This window comes from Hordeum vulgare, chromosome 3H (genome assembly GCF_904849725.1).
Source record: "Hordeum vulgare subsp. vulgare chromosome 3H, MorexV3_pseudomolecules_assembly, whole genome shotgun sequence".
Classification (NCBI taxonomy): domain Eukaryota; kingdom Viridiplantae; phylum Streptophyta; class Magnoliopsida; order Poales; family Poaceae; genus Hordeum; species Hordeum vulgare.
In genome coordinates this window covers 238,471,248-238,498,254 of record NC_058520.1, presented here as the reverse complement: position 1 = coordinate 238,498,254, position 27,007 = coordinate 238,471,248, and positions in this window count along the sequence as shown.

Sequence of the window (27,007 nt, the reverse complement as noted above, 5' to 3'; positions counted from 1 at the left end):
AGCCTAATCCTACCAAAAGCCTCATGTGAGGAATATGAGGGACATGAGGACTCTCACAGTTGAGGGTCCCGACCGTTGCCGCAATTCATGCCACATCACCGATCTTATCCACACCAACGGTCATATTATTTAAGGGCATTAACGTGAAATCATATTGGCATGCTCCCAGGCTATAAATAGCCGCCCCCACAACCATTAGCTGGTTCGCTGCTCCGTTAGAAACTGTCACTTGTCATAAGAGCAACCCAAATTCCTCAGAGTCTTTGAGAGTAAATCATAAGTGAGGAAATACCCCAAACACCAAAGTACAAACCAAAAACCAAGTGATTGAGCATCACTGAAGAAATTGTTCATGTGTGGGACTGAAGCCTTTTACCTTTGAGGACTGTGCATCCTCCAGATGGTTAGGCGTCATGGTCTAGAGCAATCCAGCAGTCAATTGTGGATCGCCGGGTGACCAAGTTTGTGATGGTTTGGAAGTCTTCCTTGAAGACTTACCACGAGTGATAGGCGAGGACAGTGTGTTCTTAACTCAAGGAGAATACGGTAGGGACTGTGTGCCGGGACTGTGTGTCTTTTGGTTTCAATACCAAGCCGCTCCAAACTAGACGTACAACTGTCACAGCAGTTGGAACTAGGTCATCAACCATTGTCTTCACTGTGAAACGGGTTCTATTTCTTCAACTCTTAATTCCTCATATTGTATGTTGAAGATCTTCTTTGTCACTATTTGAATAATTTGCTGAAGACTTTCTCCGAAATTCCTCAACCCCAAATTCTTCACGCGAGTTAATCCTCACCTGTTTTCTGTGTGCGTGCATACTGTGAAAACTGCTTTTCATATTCATCATCTTGAAAATTGTTGTAGTCATAGTTTGCACCCCTGATCCTTTGCTGTTTCCGCTGCAAGTTAGTCATCTTTGAGGAATTTCCTCAAAAGGAGTTTAATCAGCGATGAAATTCTAAAATTCTCCTATTCACCCCCCTCTAGTCGATATAACAAACTTTCAATTGGTATTAGAGCAAGGTACTCCCTTGTTCTGTGTGATTTTGGTTTAACCACGTGGAGTTTTAGTTATGTCGACTACAGGCATGATCAAGGTTACTGCAGGATGTCCTACTTTCGAAGGAAAGGACTTTCCCTTCTGGAAGACGAAGATGCAGATGCATCTACAAGCTATTGACAATTATCTTTGGTATATGGTGGAACATGGTGTCCGTATCATCACTGCTACTGTCTGTGCCACTGATGTGAAGAAATTCAAGCAACTTGATTCTCAAGCGAAGAATATCATATGTGGCCATCTGAGCAAAGGTCAGTATGGCAGAGTGAGTGCTTTGGGTTCAGCAAAACTAATCTGGGAAAGGCTGTCCAAAGTAAATGAAAGAGTATCAACCCAACGTTATTCTCGTGTTGATGTTCTTACAATCTCTTCAATCGCTTCAAGAGGCTTGACAATGAAAGCTGCCAAGATACCTTTGATCTCCTCACTCACATATCAAATGAACTGCAAGCACTGGGATCTCGAGACATTAGTGGTCATGAAGTTGTGAAGAAACTGCTAAGATCTTTGGCTTCTTCTTTTGATACTTTAGTTCTGATGATTCAAGAAAGACCAGACTAGAAGATGCTTGATTCTGCTGATATACTTGAAAGACTCAATACTCATGAATTCCAACAAGAAGAGAAGAGAGATCTATATGGACCAAGCTATTCTAGACCTCGTGCATTGAAGGCCAAAGCAATTTCTTCATCCGAAGAAGAAGACTCGGATGGCAGCATTGGTGATCCTGAAGAATTAGGACAGGAGCTTGCAATGCTCGTGAGGAAATTCTAGAAGTTTACAAGACGTGGTCAGTTTGGTAAATCTTCAAGAAGAGATATGAGGAAATCAGAATCTTCATCTGAGGACTACAAGAAAAGAACCTGCCACAAATGCAAGAAATAAGGTCACTACATTGCTGATTGTCCTCGTTGGGTGAAGGAATCAAAGAAGAAGAAATACAAGGATGAAAGTTCTGATGACTCGAAGAAAAAGAAGAAATCTTCAAAATCCTCATCCTCAAAGTCCTCATCACACAACAAAACTAGTTTTAGAAAGTCTCGGGCACTTATTGGCAAGGAAATGGATTCCAGGCAGAATCCGAGGAATGTGATGACGAGGAGGGTTCTGATGAAGACTCGGAATATGGACAGCCTAGTCTTGCACTTGCAACCACATTCGTCAGCAAGTCAATCTTCAACCTTGAAGAAATTGATAACAACATCCACACTGATGACTATGCTGATGACTTTGCTCCAACCTATTGGTTCATGGCAAAAGGTTCAAAGGTACCGAATGACGCTTCCTCCTCTGATTCAAGTGACTGTGAACCTGATGATTATAAAAAACCCAGTTAAAGTAAACTTGCTATCATTGCAACTAAACAACAAACTGCCCTAGAAAAGCTTTAGAAACTGCTAGACAGAAGCGATGACCTGTTGAATGATGAAATGAATCTGACCCAAATCCTCACTGAAGATATGATAAGTCTTCAGTCTAGATTTAATAATCTTCAAGATTGTCATGTCACACTCCTCGCTGATCATGAGAAACTTTCCTATGAATTTCTTCAAAGGAAACTTGATCTTGAGAAGCTGAGGATTTCTCATGACGATCTTCGTAAGGAAAATGATTCATTACTCACTATACAGATCAGTGCCGCTCAGGCTGAATTCATTCCTCCATGTCTTAAATGCATCGAACGTGAAACTGCTAATTCTTCACGAGAATCATCAAATGCTTCTATTGCTACAAATTCTTCAACTATTCATGTGGTATCAAATTCCTCACTTGAGGAAACCACAAATGTCACTGATGAAAATGCAGGGATGAAGGAATTGTATGTGACAGGCATGTACAAAAGTCTGAAAGGGCACCAAACCCTTTGCGATGTGCTCAAAAAGCAGATTTTGAATAGGAACCCGAGGAAAGAAGGAATTGCCATTGGGAGGAAATTGAATGCTGATGGATCATACTGGAAACCTGAGCAGTATCCCAAAACCTCATGGGTTGCTACTAAAGGGCCTCCTATTGATCCATACAATCTAACATGCTTTGCATGTGAGTTATCCTGTTCCTCGGATGAGTCATTTGACTCCAACTATAAACTGTTCAAAAATCAATCTGGTGAAGTATTTGCTCGATATGTTGGAACTAACTGCAAGAATGGACCACCCCTGAGGAAAATCTGGGTCCCCAAAAGTTACCTTGAAAATCTTTAGGTGAATGTCTCGATGACACCACCTGTGAAGAATTTGAACCCCAGATCAAATTCCTTAGGAGGACCAAAGTCTTCAAGAAAATCAAAATCCTCAACTGGTCAAAATTATGCTCGTACCCGTGCTAATGCTTCTAACATGCAGAGAAAGTACAAGGAATATGAATATGAGCATTATTCTTCAAATCATTATGTTCATAAATCCTCAATGAAATTCTCTGCATATTCATTTGAGTACTTTAACCCCCCTACTATTAAGAGAAGTGCATTAGCTTCAATGCCCCTTTTCTTATATGGTGCTCGCAGGATGATGAACTCTTTACCACCCCTTCAGATGTGGGTGGTGAAGAAATTGAACTAATCACTTCTGCAGGTTAGGTCTCCAGATGAAAATCATCATCTGAAGAATTTGCTGGAGACCTGAGGAAAATACTTGATAGGACGCAAGCTAATATTGATGAAATGAAAATATTTCACACGTCCTCATACTTACTGTTTATGATGAAATTCCTATCTGATGAAATTAATAACATATTCTTCAAGTCTGAAGCATATGAGATGGTAAGTTGTACTAATTCATCTGCAGGATGATAAACCCAAGAGTACTGAGTGGGTTCTTGATAGTGGCTGCACACATCACATGACTGGTGACAAAAGCTTGCTAATGAATATGCCACTAACTCCATCACCCCTGAAGCAAATCTCTTATGCTGACCAAGGTAAAAGCAAGGTATTGGGACTTGGCAAAGTGGCCATTTCAAAAGGCAGGCACATTGACAAAGTGATGCTTGTTGAATCCCTTCGGTTTAACCTCATGTCAGTCTCAATGCTTTGTGATCTTGATATGGTTGTTATCTTTGGAAAATATAGATGTGTTGTCATCATGGAATCTGATAGATCCAAAGTCTTCGAAGGTGTTAGAAGAGGGGATTTGTACATTGTTGATTTCTCTACAGGTCCTCAACCAACCACTTGCTTACTAGCAAAAACCTCAGAAGGGCGGCTATGGCATCGAGGACTTGGTCATGCAGGCATGAGGAACTTGCACACACTAGCGAAGAAGAAGCATGTCATTGGCATCGAATCAGTCAAATTCCTCAAGGACCACCTTTGAAGTGCCCGTGAGTCTGGGAAAATGACCAGATCCAAGCACCCCTCGAAGACTATCATGACCACTACTCGTCCATTTGAATTGCTTCACATGGATCTATTTGGACCTACTCATTATACCACTCTAACAAATGCTGCATCTTTATATGGATTTGTCATAATTGATGATTATTCCACATACACTTGGGTGCATATCATTTTGTATAAAACTGAAGTGCAGGAAGTCTTCAAACGATTTTCCTCAAGGGCCTAGACGAATTTCGACGTCAAGATCAAACACACCAGGAGTGACAATGGAACATAATTCAAAAACACTGGTCTTGATAATTATCTTGATGAACGTGGTATTACTCACGAATTGTCTGCTCCTTATACTCCTCAACAGAATGGCGTCATCGAAAGAAAGAACATGACTCTGGTTGTGATGGCACGAACCATGCTTGAAGAATATCAGACTCCTCTTCGTTTCTGGCATGAAGCAATCAACACTGCTTGCCATATCATCAGCATGGTATATCTTCACAAATTCCTCAAGAAAACCTCATATGAACTCCTCACTGACAAGAAACCCAACGTAAGTTATTTCAAAGTCTTCGGTGCAAAATGCTGGATTAGAGATCCTCACTATAGCTCAAAGTTTGGACCTAAGGCACATGAGGGTTTTATGCTTGGTTACGGAAAGGACTCGCACACCTACACAGTCTTCAACACCTATCACAACAAGGTTGTTGAAACTGTAGATGTGCGGTTCGATGAAACTAATGGCTCGCAAAGAGAGTAATTGCCTCCTGATCCAGATAAGCTGTCTCCTGAGGAAGCAATAAAGCTCAAAGCTACAGAAGACATAATTCCTACTGAGGAAATTGCTGAAGAAATCATTCCCAGCACTGATGAAAATCAAGAAGATTCTCCAGAGGAAATTTCTCCAGAACCAATTCCTCAGCCTAGACGAAATCCTCAACCAGCTCATCCGAGGATTGCAAATGAAGTAGAACTTGACAAAATCCCCGATGACATCAACGCGCCAGGTCCTCTCACTCGCTCAAAAGCTTCACACTTAGTTAACTTTTGTGGGCATTCTTCTTTTGTGTCTATCATAGAACCTTCAAAAGTTGCTGAGCCTTTCATGGAACCGGAATGGATTCAAGCCATGCAAGACAAATTTCTTCAATTCAAGCTGAATGACGTATGGGAGCTCGTCAAATGACCAGATCCTCGCAAGCACAATATCATCGGCACCAAGTGGATTTTACGAAACAAGCAAGATGAGGATGGTCAAGTGTTGAGGAATAAGGCACGACTTGTAGCCCAAGGCTACACATAGGTTGAAGGAATTGATTTCGATGAAACTTTTGCACCTGTTGCTAGACTTGAAGCTATTCGAATACTACTTGCTTATGCTAATCATCATAACATTACCTTATATCAAATGGATGTGAAAAGTGCATTCCTCAATGGTAACCTTGAGGAAGAAGTATATGTTGCTCAACCCCTAGGTTTTGAGGATCCGAAGAATCCAGACCAAGTCTTCAGACTCAAAAAGGCGCTCTATGGTCTCAAGAAAGCCCCTCGGGCGTGGTATGATACATTGAAGGAATTCCTCACGAAGAAAGACTTCAAACCTGGTTCACTCGATCCAACTCTTTTCACAAAATCCTATGACAATGAACTATTTGTGTGCCAAATATATGTCGATGACATCATATTTGGCTGTACTCACAAACGTTACAGTGATGAATTTGCTTACATGATGAGTGAAGAATATCAGATGTCTATGATGGGGGAGGTGAAATTCTTCTTAGGTCTTCAAATTTGTCAAGAGCGCAATGGCATCTTCATATCAGAAAAATACCTCAAGGATGTTCGAAGGAAATTCGACATGCATGAATGCAAAGGCGCCAAGACTCCCATGCCTACCAATGGCCACCTCAGCACTGACGAAAATGGTAAAGAATTCGATCAACAGGTATATCGCTCAATGATTGGCTCTTTATTGTATTTATGTGCATCTAGGCCAGATATAAATCTTAGTGTTTGCATGTGTGCACGTTTTCAAGCAAAACCGAAGGAATCACACCATAAGGCTGTGAAGCATATTCTTCGATACTTAGCTCACACACCAACACAAGGATTATGGTACCCCAAGGGCTCAAATCTTCATCTTGTGGGATATTCTAATTATGACTATGCTGGTGACTGTGTGGATCGCAAGTCAACTTCTTGCACTTGTCATTTCCTCGGAAGATCATTAATCTCCTGGTCCTCAAAGAAGCAGAACTGTGTTTCTCTCTCCACTACCGAAGCTGAGTACATTGCTGCTGGATCATGATGTGCTCAATTGCTATGCATGAAGCAAACCCTCAAGGACTACGGCATCAACATGAAGAATGTGCCTCTCTATTGAGACAATGAGAGTGCAATCAAGATTGCATACAACCCGGTACAACACTTGAAGACTAAGCACATCCAGATTCGTCATCATTTTCTTCGGGACCATGTCCTCAAGGGCAATATCATCATCGACCATGTGAAGACTGACGATCAACTAGTTGATATCTTCACTAAGCCCTTGGATGAGAAAAGGTTTTGCAAGTTGCGGTTGGAGCTAAATATCTTAGAATCTTCAAATGTTTTGTAAAAACATGCACACATCCTAACACTTGTGCAAAATTGATGACTCAGATGTGCAACACACGAAGAATCGATTTTCTTCAATCAATGAAGAATATCACTCTTAGTGTGAGGAAATTAATGAAGAATTTGTTTCTCAGGGCCCTACGACAATTGTACGCGACACGTGAAATCATCATTCTTATAAGGTGGGTCACGCCACCAACCAACTTTGAAATTCTTCAAGTTGTTATTCTTCAAAGTTGTTTTTTCCTCAAAGTTGAAATTCATCAACCTGATGCTTTGTCACGAAATCCTCAAGTTTTTCAAAATCTTCAAAACACTTGATGATTTTCAGTTGCCTATACACACACACACACACACACACACACTATAGCTATTTCTTGATGATTTTCAAAGTCCTCAACAACATTCACTTATAGCTATTTCTTCAACTTGATATTTCATCTAAGTGAATGTGATCGGACCCTACTCCCCTCTATGCTACACTCACCCAGTCTATTCAATTCTTCATATCCGTTCTACTTGAAACTTTTGTTCAAAATCCCCATTATGTCCTTTTCAACTGAGGATTTTGCAAAGAAATCCTCAAATCTTCAAAAATGATTTTTATATTGTTACATAGTAACTGAACCCCACTTACCACGATCAGATAAGCACGATCTCCACCGCTTTAATATCTGGCTACACGTGTCATGCAGAGACGAATGGGCAAGGGCGGTTCGGTCCAAAAGTTTCGGGCGGACCGTTTTCACCTGAGCTAAAGGCCTCCTCTTGGTGATCATCAAGTAGCACATCCCTCAAGCATCAAAACTGTTGAGCATTACCCTGAGGAGAAAGACAAACACTAGTCTAAGCTTCAGAAGGAAGCAAAAGCTATTGTGAGGAAATTCAATGAGGAATCTGCTGCTGCCACTGCAGCCACCTCTTTCGGCTGCTGAAGCTTCTGGTATAGCTACTCCTTAAGTGAAGTCTGTGCCACAGAAACCAATGGCTTCAAAGCCTAGAGAGCAATTGCCTCAGAAGGCTGCGCCTACGCCAAAACCCTCAACAGCTACACAGGCTTCAAAGCCTGAACACAAGAAGATTGTCAAGCAACAACCTGCTCACTCCAACTCCTATGTACCATCTGCCACGAGTTCAGAGACAAAGTCTTCACCAACGCCATTGAAGACTAAAATGACTGCTGGAAGAGGCATCAGACCAAGCCCAAGCAAAGTCATCAGAGTCCCTTCTACATCAGAAGGAAGTGATGAATTTGATGATGAAACTCTTCAACCCATCATCAGAAACAAGCAGGAACGCGTCGCACAAGCCTCAGGCACGATATTCCTCTTGCCATGGACCCAAAGGTCGTGCTGGACTACATGAATGTCTGGTATGATGATCCAAACACAGCCATTGATGACTTGAAGCTTCCCCTAGGTATCAGCCATATGGTGGCCACATTCATCAATGAGGCCAAATGGAAAGAGACGCAAGCCAAGCAAGCAAAGGATGCAAAACTAAAGAAGGAGAAATTCCTCCGGCAGAATCTCCTCAACCTGTTGCCTCATGATCTTGTGTCAACCCAGGCTGAACTGAAGTCTTTGACCGACAAGTACACCAAACTATCTGATCGTCAAAGTCTCAAGTCAAATTTCATCAAGTTTGCAACTAATGCAGTTGATGAATATAACAAGAAGGCTGCTCCTCTAGCAAAACCAAAGCAGCCAGAGCCCAGCTATTCTGTTCAGCTGACTGCTACTTCTCGAGCTTGCGTTGGTTTTTCCCTTGAAGAGGAAAGGGTGATGCAAAAAAGTAGCAATAAGTATTTCTCTCTGGTTGAGAACCAAGGTATCAATCCAGTAGGAGTATCAAGATGAGGCACCAATGCACCTGCGCAAAAACAAACAAACTTGCACCCAACGCGATATAGGGGTTGTCAATCCCTTCACGATTACTTGCAAGGTGAGATCTGATGGTGATGAAAGGTAAATAAGTAAAAGTGCAGCAAGGTATTTTTGGTGTTTTTGTATGTAGATCTGAATATATGATGTGTAAAATAGACCCGGGGGCCATAGTGTTCACTATAGGCTTCTCTCATGATAGCAAGTATTACGGTGGGTGAACGAATTACTGTCGAGCAATTGATAGAATCGCGCAATGTCATGATGATATCTAAGGCAATGATCATACATATAGGCATCACGTCCGAGACAAGTAGACCGATACTGTCTGCATCTACTACTATTACTCCACACATGACCGCTATCCAGCATGCATCTAGTGTATTAAGTTCATAACAAACGGAGTAACGCCTTAAGCAAGATGACATGATGTAGAGGGATAAATTCAAGCAATATGATATAAACCCCATCTTTTTACCCTTGATGGCAAAAACACGATGCGTGCCTTGCTACCCTTTCTGTCGCTGGGTGAGGACACTGCACGGTATGAACCCAAAACCAAGCACTTCTCCCATTGCAAGAATTATAGATCAAGTTGGCCAAACAAAACCCATAACTCAAAGAGAATTACAAGGATATGAAATCATGCATATAAGAAATCAGAGGAGACTCAAATAATATTCATAGATAATCCGATCATAAATCCACAATTCATCGGATCTCGACAAACACACCGCAAAAGAAAGTTACATCGGATCGATCTCCATGAAGATCATGGAGAACTTTGTACTGAAGATCCAAGAGAGAGAATAAGCCATCTAGCTACTAGCTATGGACCCGAAGGTCTATGGTGAACTACTCACGCATCATCGGAGAGGCAATGGTGTTGATGAAGAAGCCCTCCGTGTCCGAATCTCCCTCCGGGAGGCCACCAGAACGGTCCCCAGATGGGATCTCGCGGAGACAGAAGCTTGCGGCGGCGGAAAAGTATTTTCATGGCTCTCTTCTTTGGTTTCGGGATTTTAGAGAATTTATAGGGGAAATAGTTAGGGCAAAGGAGCCACGAGGGGCCCACGAGCCTGCTGCCTTGGTTCTCAAGTCCTCTGCGTATCTTCTATTATGGAAAAAATCATCCCACATGTTTTATTCCGTTTGGACTCCGTTTAATATTCTTTTCTGAAAAAGGTCAAAAACACGGAAAAAACAGAAACTGGCACTGGGCACTGAGTTAATAAGTTAGTCCCAAAAATGATATAAAATGGCATATGAATGCATATAAAACTTCTCAAGTTGATAATATAATAGCATGGAATAATAAAAAATTATAGATACATTGGAGACGTATCAAGTATCCCCAAGCTTAACTCCTGCTCGTCCTGGAGTAGGGAAGTGATAAAGACCGAATTTTTGATGTGGAATGCTACCTAACATATTTTTTCTTTGTAACTTCTTTATTGTGGCATGAATGTTCAGATCCGTAAGATTCAAAACAATAGTTTAATATTGACATGAAAACAATAATACTTCAAGCATACTAGCAAAGTAATCATGAACTTTTGAAATAACAAGGCCAAAGAATGTTATCCCTACAAAATCATATAGTCTGGCTATGCTCCATCATCCCCACACAACGAATTCAAATCATGCACAACCGTGGTATTTGCCAAGTCATTGTTTTCGCACTCTTACTTTCTCAAACTTTTTCAACTCTCACGCAATACATGAGCATGAGCCATGGAGATAACACTATAGGTGGAATAGAGTGTGGTGGAGGTATTGAGGCAAAAAGGAGGAGATGGTCAAATCGACTGGGCGTATCAATGGTTTATGGAGATGCCCATCAATAGATATCAATGTGAATGAGTAGGGATTGCCATGCAACGGATGCACTAGAGCTATAAGTCTATGAAAGCTCAAAAAGAAAACTAGTGGGTGTGCACCCAACTTGCTTGCTCACGAAGACCTAGGGCAATTTTGAGGAAGCCCATCATTGGAATATACAAGCCAAGTTATATAATGAAAATTCCCACTAGTATATGAAAGTGACAAGACAAGAGACTCTCTATCATGAAGAACATGGTGCTATTTCGAAGCACAAGTGTGAAAAAGATAGTAGCGTTGTCCCTTCTCTCTTTTTCTCTCATCATCTTTTTTTTGTTTGGGCTCTTTGGCCTCTTTTTTTTCATTTCATTTTTTTTGGTGGGCATCTTTGGCCTCTTTTTAATTCTCACACGGGACAATGCTCTAATAATGATGATCATCACACTTTTATTTACTTACATCTCAATACTTAGAACAATAATGACTCTATATGAAATGCCTCCGACAGTGTACCAGGATGTGCAACGATCTAGCTTAGTGTATGACGTTGAAACATCTCGCTAGCTATCTTACTCTCATGCAATGGCAATATGAAAATGACGGCACATGTCATGAGACGGAACGGTGGAAGTTGCATGGCAATATATCTCGGAATGGCTATGAAAATGCCATAATAGGTAGGTATGGTGGTTGTTTTGAGGAAGGTATATGGTGGTTTGTGCACCGGCGAAAGTTGCGCGGCGTTAGAGAGGCTAGCAACAGTGGAAGGTGAGATTGCATCTATACCATGGACTCACATTAGTCATGAAGAACTCATACGAAAGTTTTATTAGTAATCGAAACAAAGTGCTAAATGCATATCCTAGGGGAAGGGTTGGTAGGTGTTAACCATCGCGTGATCCCGACCTCCACGCAAAGTATGACAATCAATAAATCAATTATGCTCCGACTTCCTAACATAGCGGTTCACCATACGTGCATGCTACGGGAATCACTAACCTCAACACAAGTATTTCTAGATTCACAAAACCCTACTAACATGACTCTAATATTACCATATCCATATCTCAAAACTGATTGTGAGGAATCAAACTTCTCTTACTAATCAATGCACTTGAATATGAAAGTTTTTATTATATCCTCTTTAGATGCCTATCATATTTAGGACTGATTTCATAGCACACACCAATTACCAAGTTACTTAGAGAGAGCACTCTCAAAATGATATAAGTGAAGATCGAGAGTTTTTATTTCTACAAAATATGACATCGCCATGCTCTAAAAAGATTTAAGTGAAGCACTAGAGAAAAATTATCTAGCTCAAAAGGTATAAGTGAAGCTCATGGGAGCTAAATTGCCTAGCTCAAAAGAATAAGTGAAGCTCATTGAGTATTCTAACAAATTCACGATGAGTGCATGTCCCTCTCAAAAAGGTGTGCAGTAAGAATGATTGTGACAAAACAAAAAGCAAAGACTCCTATAATACACGACGCTCCAATGAAAACACATATCATGTGGTGAATAAAAATATAGCTCCAAGTAACGTTACCGATGGATTGAAGACGAAAGAGGGGATGCCTTCCCGGGGCATCCCCAAGCTTAGGCTTTTTGGTGTCCTTGAATTTGTCTTGGGATGACTTGGGCATCCCCAAGCTTAGGCTCGTTCCACTCTTTATTCCATTGTCCATAAGAACATCACCCAAAACTTGAAAACTTGAGAACACAAAACTTAAACAGAAACTCATGATATCATTAGCATAAGAAAACAAACCACCAACTTTTTAGGTACTATAGTTAACTTGATTTCCATTTAGATTGATGTTATATTACTGTATTCTCACTTTTCCATGGGTCGTACCCCCCGATACTAACCATAGTATCATCAAAATAAGTAATCAACACAACAAAAACAGAATCTGTCAAAAACAGACCAGTCTGTAGCAATATGTATATTTCGTATGCCTGTGCTATCCCAAAAATTCTGAAACATCATGACAATTAGGGCAATTTGCATATCAATCAGCAAAAAAAAAGAATCAACTCAAAAGCTCTTTCTGGATAGGAAATAAAAATAATTGCATGAGTACAAAGTTTCTGTCTTTTTTCAGCATGATTAAACAACTATCACCAAAACTAATCATAAAGGTTCTACTTGGCACAAACACTAATTAAAACATTAAAAACAAAATCATAACAGAATCATGATGGTGTGGACTCAACAAAACAGAAAGTAAAAAGCAAAAATAAATTTTTTCATTGGGTTGCCTCCCAATAAGCGCTTTTCTTTAAAGCCTTTTAGCTAGGCATTGATAATTCAATGATGCTCACATAAAAGATAGCAATCGGACATGAAGAGAGCATCATGAAACATGTGACAAACATATCTAAGTCTAACATATTTCCTATGCATATGCATTTTATAGGAAAACAAATTATCAAGACAAGCAATAACTACCATATGCAAGGAAGAAGAAAGAGACAATATCAATATCAACATAACGAGAGGTAATTTAGTAACATGAAAGTTTCTACCAAAATATTTTCCTCTCCCATAATAATTACATGTGGGATCATATTCAAATTCAACAATATAACTATCACATAGGATATTCTTTTCAATATACACATGTATTCAAAGTTGACACTCTTTATTATTGCAATCACTATTATAAATATCATATTCATCATGAGGCTTAAACAAATTTTCAAGATCATAAGAAAAATCGTCACCCCAATCATGATCATTGCAATAAGTAGTGGACATAGCAAAACTAGCATCCCCAAGCTTAGGGTTTTTCATATTTTTTAGCATAATTGACATTCATAGAACTTGTAATAAAATCATTGCAATCATGCTTTTCTTTAAAGGGGCTAGCAATTGTGGATGCAAGAACAATAATTTCACATTTAACATAAGGAACTATAGCAAGTTCATCTCCATAGGCATCATTAATTTTGGCATCGTGGCCACAAGCATAGCAAGCATCATGTTTATCAAGGGGAGATATTTCAATCATATCAACAGAATCACAATTATCTATAGGTTCATGCATATCATTATTTTCCTCCAAAGAACCAGACATTCTCTCAATAAATTCAGTAACATAGGCATTAGAAGCAAAGTTCTAACGATAGTAATTAAGTATGTCAATTTTCATATTTGTAGAGAGTAATATCATACTTTTCAATGAAAGAAGAAACTTCATAAGCACCCTTAAAAACAAAAAACAAATCTTCAATTTGTTCGATATCATAATAGCTATAAACACCCTTCTCATAAGAAGATAAGATTTCATTATCATTAAACTCACATAGGTAGGGAAGGTGTTTTTAGGGTCTTTAGAGCAACAAGTATAACCATAAATTTCACATAGATTCAAAGCATAGCATAGCAAACTATTTATGTGATGCCATAAGAGTCTCCCCTTTTCAGACAAATGGTGACGCACAAAATGAGCATATTCATTAAAGATTTCCCATCAACCAAGCTAGTTGGGGTTTCAACACGAGCACAAAGGGATCGAAAATGATCCAAGTAGAAAACTTTAAGTGGATCCATATCAATAGATACTTAGCAAGCAAAGATGCAAGCATATAGAAGGCACATGGCAACACAAGCAAACATAGCAACAAAAAGGCGAACGGAAGAAGAGCAAATAAAAAGGAAAATCTTTTTGGTATTTTCGGAAAATCGTTTTAGAAGTGGGGGAGAGGAAAACAAGAGGCAAAAGGCAAATAATGTAAATGCAAGAGATGAGCTTGCGATAGGTACTTGGTAGATATGCTTCACTTGAATACTCCCCGGCAACGGCGCCAGATATTCTTCTTGCTACTTCTCGAGCTTGCGTTGGTTTTTCCCTTGAAGTGGAAAGGGTGATGCAGCAAAGTAGCGATAAGTATTTCCCTCAGTTTGAGAACCAAGGTATCAATCCAGTAGGAGTATCAAGATGAGGCACCAATGCACGTGCGCAAAAATGAACAAACTTGCACCCAACGCGATAAAGGGGTTGTCAATCCCTTCACGATTACTTGCAAGGTGAGATCTGATGGTGATGAAAGGTAAATAAGTAAAAGTGCAGCAAGGTATTTTTGGTGTTTTTGTGTGTAGATCTGAATATATGATGTGTAAAATAGACCCCGGGGCCATAGTGTTCACTAGAGGCTTCTCTCATGATAGCAAGTATTACGGTGGGTGAACGAATTAGTGTCGAGCAATTGATAGAATCGCGCAAAGTCATGACGATATCTAAGGCAATGATCGTACATATAGGCATCACGTCCGAAACAAGTAAACCGATATTGTCTGCATCTACTACTATTACTCCACACATCGACCGCTATCCAACATGCATCTTTTGTATTAAGTTCATAACAAACGGAGTAACGCCTTAAGCAAGATGACATGATGTAGAGGGATAAATTCACGCAATATGATATAACCCCCATCTTTTTACCCTTGATGGCAAAAACATGATGCGTGCCTCTCTGCCCTTTCTATCACTGGGTGAGGACACCACACGGTATGAACCCAAAACTAAGCATTTCTCCCATTGCAAGAATTATAGATCAAGTTGGCCAAACGAAACCCATAACTCGAAGATAATTACAAGGATATGAAATCGTGCATATAAGAAATGAGAGGAGACTCAAATAATATTCATAGATAATCTGATCATAAATCCACAATTCATCGGATCTCGACAAACACACCGCAAAAGAAAGTTACATCGGATAGATATCCATGAAGTTCATGGAGAACTCTGTATTGAAGATCCAAGAGAGAGAAGAAGCCATCTAGCTACTAGCTATGGACACGAAGGTCTGTGGTGAAATACTCACGCATCATCGGAGAGGCAATGGTGTTGATGAAGAAGCCCTCCGTGTCCGAATCCCCCTCCCGCAAGGCACCAGAACGGTCCCCAGATGGGATCTCGTAGAGACAGAAGCTTGCGGCGGCGGAAAAGTATTTTCGTGGCTCTCTTCTTTGGTTTCCGGATTTTAGAGAATTTATAGGCGAAAGAGGTAGGGCAAGGAGCCACGGGGGGCCCACGAGCTTGCTAGGTGCGCCCCCTAGGGCGCGCCTACGGGGCTCGTGACCTCCCACGAGACCTCCTGCCTTGGTTCTCAAGTCTTGTGCGTATGTTCTGTTATGGAAAAAATCATCCCTCATGTTTTATTCCATTTGGAATCCGTTTAATATTCTTTTCTGAAAAAGGTCAAAAACACGGAAAAAAAAGAAACTGGCACTGGGCACTGAGTTAATAAGTTAGTCCCAAAAATGATACAAAATGGCATATGAATGCATATAAAACATTCCAAGTAGATAATATAATAGCATGGAACAATAAAAAATTATAGATACGTTGGAGACGTATCACTAACTGAGGAAGATGAAGAAGAAGTATCTCCGGCTGAGGAAATGCCTCAAGATAGTCGAGCTGATGCACCTCTAATTGAGGAAATACCTCAAGGCATTCCAGCTGATGAATCTGCCCCAGCTGAAGAAAATCCTCCAGCTGAGGAAACTTCCAGGACTAATACTGCACCAGCTCCTGAAGAGAAAATACCTTCACCTCAATCCTCAACGGTGAAGAAGATGGTTCCGTCTGCATCAGACGTGACGAAAACCAAGGCTCCTGAGAAAGAAAGAAGAAAAGAAAAGCTTCTTTAACCCAGAATCATCTCAGGCCAAGCGCCTCCAAACACTTGATGAAACTGCTCCAGTGGATGGTGTGCGTGTGAAGGTAGCTCCATCATATACTTTGATTCCCTTTGGAATTGACTATGTCATTCCTGAAGAAGATGAGGAGATTCCGATTGATGAGGAAATGAAAGATCCTGATTCTGAAGAAACCATGGATGAGGAATTTAAAATTGATGATATTCCTCAGACCTTCATTCCTCTCAAGACGTGTGATGAACCTGCTCAAGGATCAGCTGCAACAGCTGAATATTTTGCCTCCTCCACCAAGCAAATTCCTCAAGATGAGGAACACCCTCTACCCGAGGAAAACCCTCAACCTGAAGAAAATCTTCAACCTGAGGAACACGCTGAAGAAAATGCTCCTGCACCCAATACTAAAACTGCTATTGTTGTGGTCAACACTAAAACAACAATGATAGTATCTCCTCAAGAAAAGTAGCATAATCTTCAGCCAATGCAAAATAACCCTTTTTCAAAGAGGCCAAAGTTTCATAAGGAAGCATTCCATGAAGAACGGATGTATCTCATCGGCGACAATCCATATGACAAGCTTCGCATCAGGCACAGGAAGTTTTGGAGAAGGACTCAGCTCAACTACTATGCCACTGTGCTCTATGGAAGAAACAAAATATTTCAGCACATGCATATTCCTCATGTTGACTTGGAAGAAATTCCTTGCTTCGCCCCAGTCCTCAACGTTCTTCATGAAGCCGGACTGTTGCCTCTCTGCACTGATATCTGTGATTGGAACAGTGATATCATTCTTCAGTTTTATGCTACTTTGCACATCTCTGGAGACCTGAAGGATATCAACACTTGGGTGCTGGACTGGATGACTCAGCACACACATTACAAAGCCCTTGCTACTGATATGCTGCGATTGATTCCGGTTTCAATTCCCTCAGAACAAGTTGTGATGATGTATGATGAACGGGAGTTGCCCAACAAACTGATGGAAGTCCTCATGATGCCTTTGTACAAGAGTCAACCACCAGGAACGGATTTTCTGGTTCAAGACTTGAAGTATGAACATAGGACCGTTGACAGGATTCTGTGCAGTGTCATCGCTCCAATCAAGGGCCATGATGATGAAGAAGATGTCGTAGGCATCATGAAGAATATCCTATTCAACATCATCCATGGCATACCAATTAATCTTCATGACTTCTTCCTGAGGACTCTGGCTGACAATGCTATGTCTCCCTGCGACCTGAAGATTTACACTCCATGGATCATGAGATTCATCAGACGCAGGTCAGGCATCAACTAGCATGCTGATTTCAACAATCACATTGGATATCTGCCTCCTATCAGAGTCAACAAGAAGACCTTTGATCCTGTTGAAGGAAAAGGAAAATCTGTCATTGATGAAGGAAGTAGTCCCCTTGATGGCTAGTTTTGCGAACCAGAAGTATATTCTTCATGGGATGACACTGAAACTCAGGAGCCACCTAGCCCTGTTGCCCCAAGGATATTGACTAACAGAGAACTATTCCTCAGTCTTCATCAGAAGGTCGATCGCAATCACAAATGGGTCAAACGTGAATTCAGTGCCATTGTGAAAACCCTCAACGAGACTCAGAATGCAGTGAAGAAAAATCACTACTATCTTCATGTGGTTTTTGATTGCACCTGGGCCACTCTGGCTCATCTGAAGACTCAAGAAGAACTTGATGAATTGGAGTTTACTCAGGACTTCGACTGGTCGTGGCCTCCCAAGAAGAAATTCAAGCCAATTCCAGTTCCAGACCTTGAGGACAGTTCCTTTTCTTCATTCCACACTTCAGAATCTGATGAAGACCCAGAAGACACCGTCACTTTCCCAAGGAGGAAGCCCGTCGCCAAGAATCCTCACGCGTCTTATTCATCAGCCAAGAAGTGAAAGTCTTCATGGGGCGTTAGTCCTCAGTTTTGTCCCTTTTTGTCACTTGATGACAAAGGGGGAGAAATATGAGAGTTAGTCTTCACGAGGGATATATTTTGGGGCTTATGAACTTTATTAAGTTACAAACTCTTGGTTCTTGTGAAGTGTTTTATGTAATGAGTTGTAACTTAAGCCCGATGGTACTCTGACGCTTTTTGAACATTTTTCTTCGCATGCTTATTCCTCAAAATATTAATGCACGCATGCCGAAATTTGTCAGATACCATTTCTCATCATGCATTTTCAGATTATTCATATTATCTGTCATATATATGCATGTTTTACAAGATTCAGGGGGAGATCTCCATGATATAAATCACCAATGTGCATTTGCTGTGAAAAGTAAAATCCTCAAGATATGCACATCTTCAGGGGGAGTCTCTCTGTATCTTGATTTCAAATTCCTCAAATGAGTATTTACACTTCATATTTTTATGCCCGTTAAAGACTTAACCTAATTGTCATGAACCACCAAAAAGGGGGAGATTGTAAGTGCATCTAGTGCCCCTTAGTGATTTTGGTGGTTCGAAGACTTATAGGTTAAGTATCTAATGTGTTCATGAGTGTACACAAGATCTATAAGTCGCTGAGGAGTTTGAAATATATGATGAATACCGACCCCTAAAAATGTATATCTTCGACTGAAGAAATTGGTCTTCTGCTGAAGACTTTGATCATGAAGAAATTGCGATGAAATTGATAATCCTCATAAAGGTATTGTAGATGAGGGATCCGGTGTGTCCTGAAGAAAAACGATCCGAAGACTTTGAAGCGTGAAGATTTATTCTTTCTGTTTCATTTTCTTTATTCTTGAGTCATAGGAACACCGTACTGTTAAAGGGGGTCGAGGTAACACTTCTGAATGAATTTCCGCATGATGCTCAACCCAAGCCTAATCCTACCAAAAGCCTCAAGTGAGGAATAAGAGAGACATGAGGACTCTCACAGTTGAGGGTCCTGGCCGTTGCCATAATTCGTGCCACATGACCGATCTTATCCTCACCAACGGTCAAAATATTTAAGGGCATTAATGTCAAATCATGTCGGGATGCTCCCAGGCTATAAATAGCCGCCCCCACAACCATTAGCTGGTTGGCTGCTCTGCAAGAAACTGACATTTGTCATTCAGAGCAACCCAAATTACTCAGACTCTTCGAGAGTAATTCATAAGTGAGGAAATACCCCAAACACCAAACCACAAACCAAAAACCAAGTGATTGAGCATCACTCAAGAATTTGTTCCTGTGTGGAACTGAAGCCTTTTACCTTTGAGGACTATGCATCCTCCAGACGGTTAGGCGTCATGGTCTAGAGCAATCCAACAGTCAATTGTGGATCGTCGGGTGACCAAGTTTGTGAGAGTTTGGAAGTCTGCCCTGAAGACTTACCATGAGTGTTGGGCGAGGACTATGTGTCCTTAGCTCAAGGAGATACGGTAGGGATTGTGTGTCCCGGGACTGTGTGTCCTTTGGTTTCAATACCAAGCCACTCCGAACCAAACATACGACTGTCACAACATTTCGAACTTGGTCATCAACAACCGTCTTCACGGTGATCCGGGTTCTATTTCTTCAACTCTTTCAATTCCTCAATATTGTATGTTGAAGATTTTCATTGTCTCTATTTGAAGAATTTGCTGAAGACTTTCGCTGAATTTCCTCAACCTCAAATTCTTCACACTAGTTAATCCTCACCTTCTACTTTGTGCCTGCATACTGTGCAAACTGTTTTTCATAATCCTCATCGAGCAAGTAGCTAAAAGTATATGTTGCACCCCTGATCCTTTGCTGTTTCTGCTACAAGTTAGTCATCAGTGAGGAATTTCCTCAAAAGGAGTTTCCTTGGTGATGAAATTCTAAAAATCTCCTATTCACCCCCTCTAGTCGACATAACGCACTTTCAACTTGACTGTAACGTTCTTTTTTTTGTATTAGACGGTATGTAAGGATGTAAGACTCTTGTATTTCAGCTTGTGGGTGTTAAGTGAGCATTGATCTCTAGTATCAATCTACATGTGCATTCGGTGATCATGACTCATGATTCGGGGTCCCCACGAACGAATAATGATAACCATGAAACTTGGCATCATGATTTTAATTTTGAATTAGATTATGCCAATCAAGTATCACATGATAGTTATTTGTTGGAATTTGCTCCCACTTTTGTGTATGAGAACAAATTTGGTTGTGTGGGTAGTAACAAAAGTTCTATGCTTATGGATCATAAAAGAATCCTCTATGTGATAGTTACATTATTGAATTCCTTCATGATGCTACTGAAAATTATTATGAGGAAGGAACTTCTGATTGTAGGTATTACAATAGTGTCAGTTTCGTCCCTATGTGTTAAAAGTTTTGACGTCATGCTTGTTTTGTCTTCCTATGCAAGTTGATTCTTGCTGCAATAATTTGTTTGCTTGAAAAAGCCCAATGCATAGGAAGCGGGTTAGACTTAAATGTGCTTTCCATGTGATTCATGATTCTCTCTTGCATGTTTCATTTACTATTCTTATGTGAGCATCAATGAAATCATCACGCGCAACTAAAAGGCATTAAAAGCGCTTGTTGGGACAAACCGAATACTTATACGTGTTATTCTCGTCTTGATAGTACCTAAGTGAATGATCTATGTTTATTACACTAACCCATCCCACATAATTCGGTTAAGTTTTGTGTAATTGAAGGTTTCATGTTTTGGGTGAGATGCCGATATGACAAGAATATCGAGTGTCAAGACCCTAAGCTTGGGGACGCCCAAGGTACCCCAAGGTAATATGCAACTTTTTGTGTGGATGAACTTTCTGAAACTAACGTGAAACTGGGATATGAGAGGAATTAAGAAGACATAAAGCTCAATCTTGGGGATGAACAAGGCTGCCCAAGTCAATATTACAAGAAGTCTCAAGCATCTAAGGTTGGGGATGCCACATTTGGCATCCTACCTCTCTTCATCAACAAATATCGGTTAGCCTATGTTGAGCATAACTATTTATTCACATGATATTTGCTATTCCCGGAGTGTACTTTTTGTTTTCTTTGCTGTTTCAAATGAATCTCAGATATGAAAATCTTTATGGAGAGAGAGTCCTCACATAAATACTTAATTGTTTGACTACTCATTGATCTTCTCTTATATCTTTTGAGAGTAGTTTGATGTTTACTCTTGTGCTCAACTTATATCCTAAGAGTAAATTGTTAATGAATTTAATTTTTCACATTGGGTTTTAGAATGTGAAATCTATTGAAGTTTTACAATCACCATATTAGTCATACAAGCAATTCATGAGTTAATGGTGTAAGGAAGATAACTTCCACATAAAAAGATGTTATTATGGAAATATTTTATGATTGTGAATACCCATTAATTATTTTTAACCTTGATTATACTTGTTGAAGTTTAAAAAGGAAGACAACATAATGAGTTATGTTTGGGTATATTTGCATCGAAATTATATTGTTATGTATCCAATAACATGTGGTGCTTGTTTAGAACCTTTTTCTAGCCCAAACTTTGTACTAAGTAGAGATACTAGTTGTGCATCCAATTCCTTGAGCCAAGTTACTTCCATGAGAGTCCACCATACATACCTATATATGATATTTGACTGCCATTCCAAGTAAATTTGCATGTGCCACATCTAAAACCTTCAAATAAGCTGGTTATTCTCATGGAGCGATCGGGGCGGTAAGTATCTTCCATGCTAAGCTGTTATTCTCATGATGAGTCTTTATTCACATGTCATGGCACAAGAGAGGGCTGGTAAAAATAATGCCCAACCCTTGATAATACAAAAATAAATAAGCAAGAACTCGCCCTAGTAAGGTTATTGTTTGGAGGGTACCCGTGTATCCGACTAGCCATGAAAATGTTTGAATGGTGGCTGGGGAGTCAAAATTTCAATTCTATTTTGGCACCACCAATAATGTGATCATCATGTAAGATGTTGAAATATTTCGTCGTGACATTGACACGAATGGCACACCACTCAAAATATAATCATCTCTATTTTAAGAAATGAGCTCTCGCACCTCTAAAAATCCCCGCTTCCCTCTACAAAGAGATATTCTAATTACTTTTACGTTATTTACTTTTGTGTTATTTTCTTTTCATGTTCTTTTGTTTTTGTGTTAAGTCACATTATTATTTTATGGCAAGCATCACGTGGTTGGGAAAGATTCACATAAATATATCTAGTCAAATAGTCATGATTTATTATTAATGACAATTATGTTTACAATAAGTAAGTTGGGAGGCGAAATATTAAGACCCTATCTTTCTCTGTGTTCGATGGATGATGTTTCTTCTAAAAATATGCTTTGAGTACCAACAATCATAAAAGCCTATATGATTGAGTATGCAGAGCTCTTATATACTATATAGGAAAAATATGAATTTAATTGTGTGATGACTAAGAACATAGTGTTAAGTTTCGAGAGAATGCATTGTTTGAACCCCCAACATGCGAATAAATTTATACTTTATCAAAATGAGATTCGTGAGTAAGAGTTGTTGTTTATGATGCTAGAAAAGGGTGATTGAAATTGATCAAACTTATGTGATATGCTAGAATTGACACTTCATAAATTATTTCCTTTATCATTTATCGACTCGAGGTTGAGCAGGAATTAAGCTTGGAGATACTGATACATCTCCGATGTATAAATAATTTCATATTATTCATGCCATATTAACCGAAGTTTTATATAGTTTGGTGCACTTTTATATAGTTTAATATACCTAACTCGGACTAATGCTATTTTCAACAGAATTACCGTGGTGTTGTTTTTGTGTAGAAAATAAATGTTGTCACAATTGAACGAAACTTGTTGACATTTTTTGTGGAAGAAATGGGACCTAGGAAGGTCCGAGGGAGTACCGGAAGACTCACACGGCCCCCACAAGCCATCTGTGCATGCCTAGGAGGGTGGGTGCAACCAGATACCATCGGTCCCCCTGTGGCACATCTTCGCGTGATTCCAACACTCAAAATTCTTATATATTTGAAAACACCCAGAAATAAACCTAGAACTTCTGTTCTGCCACCGGAAGCCTCTGTTGCGATGCAATCTCATACGAAGCCCTATTCGCACCCCACCGGATGGGAAAATCATCATCAGCGGAGGCCATCTTCAACATCCCTGTGGTCTCCATGATGAGTAGGGAGTAGCTCACCCTCGGGGCTAAGGGTATGTACTAGTGGCTATGTTTTTGGTCTCTCTCTTTGTTCGTCATGTTCTTTATATGGCATGATCTTGATGTATCTCGGGCTTTGTTAATATAGTTTCATGATATGGTGTTCTTCCCTTGCTATCTTCATGTGATTAATTGAGTCTTTCCCTCTGAGGTTTTGTTATGTTGGATTGGCTTCGAGAACTCTTGATATATGTCTTGCATGTGGATACCGGTGGTGAAAATGGGGTATTCTATTGAGCCACTTGATGTATGTTTTGGTAATCAAGTTGCGGATTCCCGTGACATTTGGGTGATCTATGCACATAGGTCGATGCATGTTTTCGTCCTCCTTTCTTTGATAGAAATCTTGGGGGTACTCTTTAAAGTTATTTCTATTGGATTGAATATGATGAATATGAAATTGTCTTATGCATATGGAATAATCAACTCATGGATACTTGTGGTGACATTGGAGTATCTAGGTGACATTAGAGTTCCTTTATGCATACCATATGTGTTATTCTAATATAATCTAGGGCTGTTTCTCGAGGTATGATAATGTATGGGACTGGCAAGGCCCCTTTATAGTGTGTATGTGGGGATCTACGCACACAAAAAGCAGCACCAACCAATGCACACCGAGGTTTAGACAGGTTTAGGCCATCATGAGGTGTAATAACCTACCCCTTGTGTGTTTGTGGATTATGGGGGTGCCCAAGTTACAAGGAGGGGAACAATCCGACAAGGTGATCATGAGTGGTACTGCGCGTGCAAATGGATAGGGTTGCGACCCTTGTAAAGGTAGCCACGGACATTCTTTTATAGGCAAAGGGGTTACCAGAGTGTCTAAAAAGGTATATACACAAGGGTAAATAGTGGTTGTAAAATTGGTCAAACTACGGACACACGCTACAGTGGAAAATACCTAACCCTGATGGATTAGCTCATGCACATTAAATGCGCTGTGAGGTGTCGCGTTGGCATCGCTTCGCAGCAGGATTGTCTCTCCTTCTCTATCGTCAGCACAACTAGATGTTATTGTTCCGCCACGCCATTAGGATGGGTGTCATTAAAGTTGGCATAAATCTTTGGTGTTGCCACGTGCCCCAACAAGCCCTACAAAACAGCCTGCCCACTCGACACCTCATAGATGTGTGATAACCATCCCGGAGAGGTGGAGTTGTGGCTTGATAGTGGGTTCTTGCCAGACATAGGTCTTGCCGAGTCTACTTCCAGCATTGTATTGAGCATATTGGTTCATGAACAATGCTAGCGGGGATGAAGGTTGTTCCTGTTTATGCACAAGTCAGGGTAGTAAAGGACCCATTCTTTAGTACAGCGGTAGGAGCCCCCGGGCGTGGGCCATACTTAAATCCATGATGCTATTTGGCTAGGCCCGAAACAGTGCAGAGAGACGAGCGACCATCTTTTACTATGGTTATAATGATGACTTTTACTGCCCACCGACGAAGTGCATTAAATACGAACGTGGGAAATGTGAAGAAAAATGGTGCATGGGGCCCGTGCCTAAAAATGTGCAGCCACGTCAAGGGAGATCTAACATCTACATATTCCACCTTATAAAAGGGGAACTGCACACTCGTTGCTCATCCTGCCATTGCTCCCCCAGTCCATTGCCACTGTCTTCTCTCTCGTACAATGCATAGTTCCTCCGTCGCTCCCCCGTCTTCGACTGTCCTTGTCGCGGTCTTCCTCAGACCCCGTCATGGCGTTGATACATCTCCGTCGTATCTATAATTTTTGATTGTTCCTTGCCAATATTCTAAAACTTCTATATACTTTTGGCAACACTTTATATTATTTTTTGGCACTAACTTACTTATCCAGTGCCTAGTACCAGTTACTTTTTTTTATGTGTTTTTGTTTCGTAGAAATTCAATATCAAACGGAGTTGAGACACTATAAAATTTGATGGATATTTTCTTGGAATATATGTGAATTTTTGGAAGAATAATCAACACCACATGATGCCCGAGGCTCTCATAAGGCAACAGGGCGAGGCGAGGGTTGTGGTCGCACCCTGATACCTTGTGGCCACTCCTTACATCGAATGGCGCCCTACTAACGCCACATGCAAGATATTTTCACGATAAAAATCCACTCAAAATTTCAGCCCGATCGGAATTACGGATCTTAGTATATTTAAAAAACGGTGAAGGTCCAAAAAATATGATCAAAAAGATAAGAGAAATAGAGAGATAGATCCAATATCGAAGGGTCTCCTGTCCTCCAGGAGCCATGGCGGCCATGGACCAAAGGGGAATTCCTCCTCCTACTAGGCAGGAGGCCAAGGAAGAAGAAGAAGAAGGAGGGGGCTCTGTTCCCCTCTCTCTCGGTGGCGTCGGAGCGCCTCTGGGGCAACTATCGTGACGGCGATCTACACCAATAACTTCGCCGCCATCACCACCAACTCTCCCACCCTCTACGCACCTGTGTAAACCCTCTTCTCCCCACTTTAATCTCATAAGTCGTGATCATCGAATGCACTTGCACCGTGATCCCAGAGATCAGTGCTCAATGAACACACAGAAACTGAATAGCAAGAGCCTTACATCCATTACGTAGTGTTTTACTCGAATATGGCCTTTATGGCCAAGACTTCATATATTTGGAGCAGAAATCGTCATTGATAGTATGAACCCATCCATCTACCTTAACCATATAGGCATTCTAACTAGGAAGCATCCTAGCTGCACATACATCACCAAGGTATTCTTCATCATATCATGTTCTTTCATGCCTAGCCAATAAAATAACAAGTGTCAAGCCAATGACTACGTTGAATGTACTCGCAAGCAACCCATGTTTCGAAGGAGGCAATAATGATGCATGATATAGAACTAGGTACGTAAGTTGCAGAAAGCTAATTTTGAGTGCAATGACATGATCAATCAACTTGTTAAAGAAGGCATCAACAGGTTAAAAATATCTATATGAATAAGTTAGAGATATCCACATAAACACGTGTTGAACTTCTCATGTTTGATCATCATGTTAATTAAACTGACTTAACTCAAGTATCACCTTTCTCTCTCACACGCACACACAAGGAGTTTTTGCAAAAACATCTAGACGTAATTTAAGAAGCACCACCCAAATGTCCTTGACTGTGGACACAACTATTGGAATAGTTTTACACTATGAAGAGGTTGCACATTGTACCCACAAGACTCGGGAACTTCCGTGTCGTCCATGACTTGCGGTATATTACATACCTGATGTAAGAATCCGAAACAATGTGTTCCCCCTGGCGGCACTAAACAAAGAGTCCACTAGTTGCCCATGGCCTAATGGTGTACATCATACGAGACTCGCTCAATATCGTACCATCCCCGAGGGGACACAATAATGTGCTCGGTGTGCGTGAAAATAGCCCATGGTTTCCCAACCTCGCATGACCCCGTATCGAGAGAATGACTCGGATTTCCTGCCACTAGTAATGCAGGCTCTCTGGCAGGATCGACCAAGGTAATC